This window comes from Varroa jacobsoni, unplaced genomic scaffold (assembly GCF_002532875.2).
Source record: "Varroa jacobsoni isolate VJ856 unplaced genomic scaffold, vjacob_1.0 scaffold_1167, whole genome shotgun sequence".
In the NCBI taxonomy this organism is placed as follows: Eukaryota; Metazoa; Arthropoda; class Arachnida; order Mesostigmata; family Varroidae; genus Varroa; species Varroa jacobsoni.
The window spans coordinates 89,888-97,195 of record NW_019214069.1 but is presented as its reverse complement, the minus strand read 5'-3'; positions in this window follow the sequence as shown (position 1 = coordinate 97,195).

The following is a 7,308-nucleotide window of genomic DNA, read 5'->3' as shown; positions in this document are numbered from 1 at the left end:
TTGAAACTTACAAATAAATAATTTTTTTTTTTGGAATCGGCAACTGTTTACCGGAAGGATGGGCATTATGATTTGAATTTACGAACAACGGTGAATTAGCTTCTGAACCAATAGAGAGGTACCCTTTCAAATAGCTTCATAAATAGGTCGACCTACCAATATGCCAGTAATGCCGGAGAGCCATATGCGGACGATGGGTGGGCACGGGGTTGAGCGTGTGTCCGTCGTGTAGCAGTGTCTTACAACTTTCAAGCAGCGAAGTGTGCCCGGCTGGGGGTCGGCCAAAGGAAATATTTTACGTAACTAACGTAAATCGTCGTGGCGACCTACAAAGCTAGCATTTTCGACAACATACCTAATCACTCATCCATTTAAGTTATTAAATCGTACTCATCGCGTAGTAAGTGTCATTGAAAGGACTTTTACTAGCGATTTAACCAAGGCAAATGCTTCATGAATTATCAAATTGTTAAAAACGAAACGCAAATTTTACGAGGATAGTTTCCACATATATATATATATATATATCGTTTGGCCAAATTACGATTTACACATCTGCTCAATCCGTCTCAATCCGCAAATCTTACGGCGGCCATCTTCTGAAATCTGCATCGGCATAATCATTATGCTTCATTCCCCAGAGCTACTTTTTGCACGACTACAGCTTCTATGTTGAACTGATTTGCTTTATGACAATTAGCGTCGTATACCCTAGTCTCTTGCGTGGGTTGGCTAATGGTCAGGATTTCAAGGTTCTTACTTCGATTATATTAGCTCTTGGTTTTTTTCTCTTGTCAGTAATAGTTGCAAGAATATGTGTAGCCAAATGCCATGGACCACAATGCCGAAAGGATATGTCTTGAGGATGCGTGACAGTTACGAGGTCGAGCACGAGCACCTCTCACAGCTATATTTTACGAGTTCTGAGAACGAGATACAGCATGGCACTCCTGGCCAAGAGAAACAACATAACTATTTCAGAGTGGCGGTCGAATATTTTGTCAATGCAACCTTTCGTCTTTTTTGGGCGACTTTCCTTTTGTGCATATCTGGTACGCGTTCCGCTGATGAACCCCCTTAAGTTGGCATTGTTGCTATCCTATTCGTTCGCAAACCTACGATTGGTAAGTGGCTGCTAACTATTCAACATATGTTATCTAAACAAAGTTTGTTTTTGAGATTGATTTTAATACAGATGGACGAGTACCGTTTTATAGTCGAGCGAAGGAGTCAGGCCTAGTGGGGTAACTTAAATATTGAACTGTAACTCCAAGCATCTTATCTGTAACATTATATTTATTTCAGATATACATGGTAAGTGGCAACTATTTAAAGAGATTGGTGCTTGCCCATCGGCTCCATATGGTGGCCGAGGCGCCACTGAGTCAGCTAAATGATCTTCGTTTTGGACCATCAGAGACTGCGGTCGTCAACCTAACAAATGAAGTAAAGTCCAAGGCAAGCTTAGGAAAACAAACAGTTCGTTGTTTATTTGGGTGTTTGCTGTCCGCTCATTACCATCCAGAGCTCAATTTTTTTAAGTAGAGCTTCAAACCTTGATGCTGGAAGCATTGGTGTATCAACTTATTGCCGTTTTTCTCTTACTATATTTCACCTCTTGTTTTCAACATATCGACTTTTATATTGTCCCCTTTAAATGTCTAGGCACCCAAGGAAAGACTATATGGTAAAACGCTGTCAACTGTGGCAAAAGGAATAATAGTTCGACTACAACGGGAACAGTTGGGCACAATAGATGAAACTCTTTGTCTTTACTGACCGCTATTCTATAACTTTGGAAAGGCCCAACAGATTAACTCTTGTGTGTTATAGAAGTACGTACGCGTGAATATGATCATTAAATGTATGTGTTTCGCGCGTTTTTTTCGCGCGCTGTACGAGTGATCACCCAGCAATATGCATACATCCAACAAATAGCATGCTTTGCATATGTCGGCCACTCTGCTAAATCTTTAAATATAATATGTCACTATCAATAGCCATAATAAGAATGTATTTCTATCGGTGATTAGCTGGACAAATATAGCGAAGCGTTAACACTTTTTTTTTAAATTTTTATCAACTCTGTTCAGTAAACAGTAGACTATGTTACATGACATTCTGTGAAAAACGTTCGATGCTTGTTTGGCAGCTAAAATAAATGCCAATTATACTAAAATATTAATTTACAGGGCCGAAGTGCGCTAATAGATTAAAAGAAGAAACCGGGGGGCAGCAGAGTCATTTCCCACTATCGAGTACTTCCCAACGTGGTCAATTGCAATGCACCCCTGACCCGTGCTAACCGGACATATGACAGATAAAATAGTAAGGCATCATGTCTGAAGCATGATGCAACCGTTACTTCGCCTACTCCCTTTTCAAGCGGGATTAGTCATCGCATCAATTTGATAGAAATTTGGGTCGGAATATCTCATGTAGTCGTAGATGAAATGTTAAGAGGCCTCTGTTTCTTTTGAATCGAACTATTGCACCTTTAACAATAGTACTCAATGCAAAAAGACGAGTAGGTTTCTGCGATAAACGTAAAAGTTCAACGAGGAGCCTTCAAGGTGGGCTAGCCTCGCTCGGTAGAACACGCTGTACTAAATTTACCATGAGGTGTTCCCTCTGTTCCCCCAGCCTGTGCGATGCATCAAGGTCAACTTCCAAACTAAAAGCTTAACGCTGTTTTTAAAGAAAACCTACGCAGATCCTAAACAGGTTGGCGTATTTTGTCAAATGATTGTCCTTTTAGTGTTCTTAGGTTGTGCCTAGCTAGGTTGACTAGGTGAATTGAAGCATCCAATTTGCCTATCTCCGAGTCTAAAAGGTTTCGCAACGTAATTTCATCGTTTGAATCTTTTGACTCCGAATTCATCGACGTCTCTCGTGATAATATCATAATAATTCTTGCAAGTGCCGGCACGTATATAGTAAGTAGGACAAGACCGTTAGCATTTAGAGAAAGGTCTAGGGATTTTGCTTCTTGATTTAGCTCTATCTTAGACTACTGGGAACAGTAACAGACTTTGATCGTCGTCTAGACGACCCGTGGTGTGCTTAACGGGAGGGCTCAAGTTCGGCAATTCCATTGTTTAGAATCACTCAACTTACCTGGAGTATGTCCTCAGCTCTCCAGCTCGGGCCACCTTGCAAAGCATGGCATTCCAATGGGCCAGGCCAAATTCGCCTCGAAAATAATCGTTAATAATTATAATAAATCGTTTCTGTCTGCAACTAGCGTTTCTTCACCCGAAGCTTCATGAATATTACCTTCACACAAATGCACTATTTGGAATTGAAACCTTTGTTGGTTGATTTTAGAGCCCAGCTAAAATAATTTTTTCTCATATAAAGGATTTCTGGCAGTCCACAATCTGGGTTATAGGGAAACTTTACACCCGTATATGTCACGTTGGGTTAGAGTACAATACCGGCAACATCCATGTGACAACATCTGGATAAGTAGCAATTTGCACTCAACATTATCATAGGATATATTGCAGAATGCCTTAGAGTTTTGCCTAAAATGTGTTTAAGCTTTCGAAAGGTGAAAGGGATAAACAAGAACAACATGTTTCTGTATGAGGTTTCTTAAAAAAATTTTGTCTCGTACATTTTAATCCAAACCCAAAAGCAGACGGTTGAACCAACCTCATTTTATCAGTGGCTAGCAAAAGATGCTGTTGAATATCCATCCCGGTAACGCTAAAATGCAAACACGCCCATGGCAATGGGCTCCACAGATCAAAATGTAGATAGACTTCAAAAATGTTTTCAGCAGCAGGCCAAATAAAACGCGTTTAGACGTCAGACAAAATCTAAGCATCTTATATGTGATAGAAAGCCAGCGGCTAGACGTTCTAGACGACAAAGATAAGCTACACTTTAGCTACTATGTCACAACGCAAGAAAGTTATATAACCAACGGTAGCTTGCTAGTCAATTAGATATGGCAACCAAAACTGATTTCTAACGTGTTCTTTACACCCGAGTAGGACAAAGGCAAAGGTAAACATGTAAGTGTAGATTTGCTATCAAGACGACCCGAAACGGTCAGAATTATCGCATAAAATATGAGATAATAAATCATGAAATTCCATTCCAGAGATTTTTCTTTGTGGAACAAAATTATATAAGACTGTTAGCCTTGCATTTTTATGCTATAAGGATGTCAAAATATTAGCAAAAGTTAGTTTAATCCTAGGTTCGAATGCCACGTTAGGGAGAACTACTATGATAACCGGGTCTCCCTTCAGGTGGAATGGTCACTTCGAAATCCTGGCCACTGTCGTAGTTTAAGCCGGCTGTTGGCCAATGTGAAATATACGTACAATAACTCATAACATATTGCATATATCCTGCCCTGAATGAGGTAAATCTGTCTACAGAAGCAGCAGATCTTTTATGCAGGAACTACTATTTATGGTTATGTCTGACTCATCAGGTTAAAGGTTTCGTTAAAAATTGAACGGATAGAGAAGCTGAGCCGGTTGTTCTCGAGGACACATGAACCGTCCTGTGTTGATTAGGACCATCTGCGAAAGCAAGAGAGGTCCTGTGTCCGTAAGGCTGGCACAGACGACGGAATCAACTGCGACACTGAACAACGCTTGACGCTACCCATTGTATCACTAGATTATTGCCGGTATCCACAATTAGTTTTTACATAAGAATTTTAATAGACGGGTGAATGCAAAAATAGTGCAGACGTCTTTTCTCTATTCTATATGTTTAGCAATCCTTTTGGAACTAGTATGTATAAATAATGTGGCAGCTAAGGCCAAAAAATCTAAAGATGATACTCAGCAAATAATTAGCTTTGTAATGAACAAATTCACTCCGAAGCAGTCGACGTCGTTATGAACGTGAAGGTAACAGCACGATGCTCCTAAACTTTGATGAATGCGAAGGCCGAGGTGCATGGTGGGAAGATACGAACACTTAAATAAGTTCTATTTTATAATTGATTTATGATGAAATTCACGAGAAGTTCTGGCGTAAATGATGAGAAGAGACTGGTGCTGAACTAACGTTATTACTAATATTCGCTGCGATACCTGACGCGATACGTAAGCGTGAGGTATCGCAGTTAAATTGTGTTGACTCAAATTATTAGGCTGCGCCTTAAAATTGATTCATGACAATGTGTTAGTAACGCTTGCAAACAAGACCAGCTTTACTAATCCAAGTTCCAAGTTTTTTTTTTGAAACACGTGTTTATTATAATTATTTTTAACAATCAATATTCTTTTGCCAATTTTACGTTGTTTGCTTTGAAATTTAAAAAAAAAATGATAAAATTTACATACATATTTGACCCCGTTGTATTTGCAGCTGGTTGTGACGCTACGAAGTTTCGTTCATATTTCTGACGAGTAACGGAATAATATTGCCGGGTTTGTTGTACATTTCTATGAATGCTTCCAGCCATTATGGCCAATGTGTCCATTACAAAAAATCTGATTAGAGGCGCCAACGGAAACCCGCTATTTTTACTGGGAAATGTCCGCTGTTTCTCAACCTACCCTCAAAACAAGTGCAAATAGAGATATGAAGGCATGTTTTTGCATGCTTATGATAAGCAGCCGACGTTTTCGTTCAATAGACAATAGGATGGAAGGCTGAACGGATTACTTGAGGCCAATCGCATGTTGTGCACCTCTTGCATTATCAGCTATTTTTCTGTTCGACGCTTCTATGCACAATTTACTTATAACTATTGTATATATGTATCGATCTAACTCCAGTCAGGAGTCTAACCCGACCTTTTGGATGCCCTTTTATTAAAGGGCGTATAATTTTTATAGTTATATTTGTGAGGCAAGCACGATTGAAAACGCATTAAGTGGCCTCACGTTCCCGTAACTACAACCGCAATTCACTGTCACACATAATAAATAGAGGGTTGACCTAACACCACAGAGAACTACCGGCTGGAAGTCATTTTTTGTCAGCTTCTATGTAATCAACCGATAATAAGTGCTTTTTTTTTTTTTCATTGAAAACACGTTCATCTTTTTAACGTTTTATCTAAATAGATAAATGTTTTGACCTCTTCGTGTCCGTACGGTCGTTGGGCATTGCTTCACATGTCTAGCTCCGAGCACGAAACAGTGTATCTATGCCCAGTTTCTAACCTAAGCCACGTTCCATATTTTTAGGTTTAACGAATAACCAGGTTACCACCACACCATCATGGAGACCTTGGCATCTTATCTAATACAGACAAGTTAAACTGCTGATAGTTTTAATCTTTTCTTAGCCCTTTGAGACCTTTGTTTATGAACAACTGCCCGCGGACTATAGTAAGCAATAGCGGCGGGCACTTCGAACAAAAACGTCTGTGGTTATAGTCTGGTTGGGCTTCTATTGGGTTCTAATATATATATATATATGTATGTATGTAATAAAAAATTGTTAATTAACATTACAATTATTGTTCAAGAATACTACTGGTGATAATAAATACCTGTTTTTCTATTGTAGCGCACCTGGCTAGTATCTTGCGTATTATGGTAATTTGGTCAAGGGCGGATTATTGAATCATATTGCTTTACTCCATTGTCGGTGTTCAATGGAACAGTTTTTTGTTTTTCCACTGTGCACGTCGTAGATAACCATACCAGGAATCCAAGAATATGACTATACGTTCTGCTGGAAGCTTCACTTCACGCTGCAAAATCTACAATTGAGTGGATTACGGACAACACTAACAATATATATACTCATAATTCTTAGCCTGCTATAGAAGGAACACCTGTTGATGAGGACGACATTTTTTAACGGTAGACATCTGTATTCCACCACCTGCAGGACGGAAGAATTATCAGGCGTACTGAAACGAGGTAAATAAAGTGAATTGTCGGACTAAACGATCGTACGTAACAATCCATCAGATATCAACGTGGCATGAAACTGGGCTTGGGTCAACTAAATCTCTATGAGATTCCCGCCAGTACTACAGCTTTCATTGAAGATCCTCTTTTCTTTCAATTTGTATTCTTCGTGCCCTAGTGCCAAATCGTCCTTTTTTCCGCCGAGCAAAAATGGTTCAGTTGACAAGTTCTTAATGACCGAATCAGTGCCCAGCATTATTGTCTAGCGTCAGTGTAAACGGCTGGCCCCCAGCATAAAACGAAGTGTATTTACGCCCAGCGTCGAACTTAGGTGTCGCTAGCTTCAGTAACCCCCTAAATAATACCCGATAGTAACTCCTCGATATTAAAAAAAAACACTGTCAGTGACACGCGCTAATTTGTTAAAAGTAGGGGGTGTAATGATATATGCGCTCGTTAAATGTGC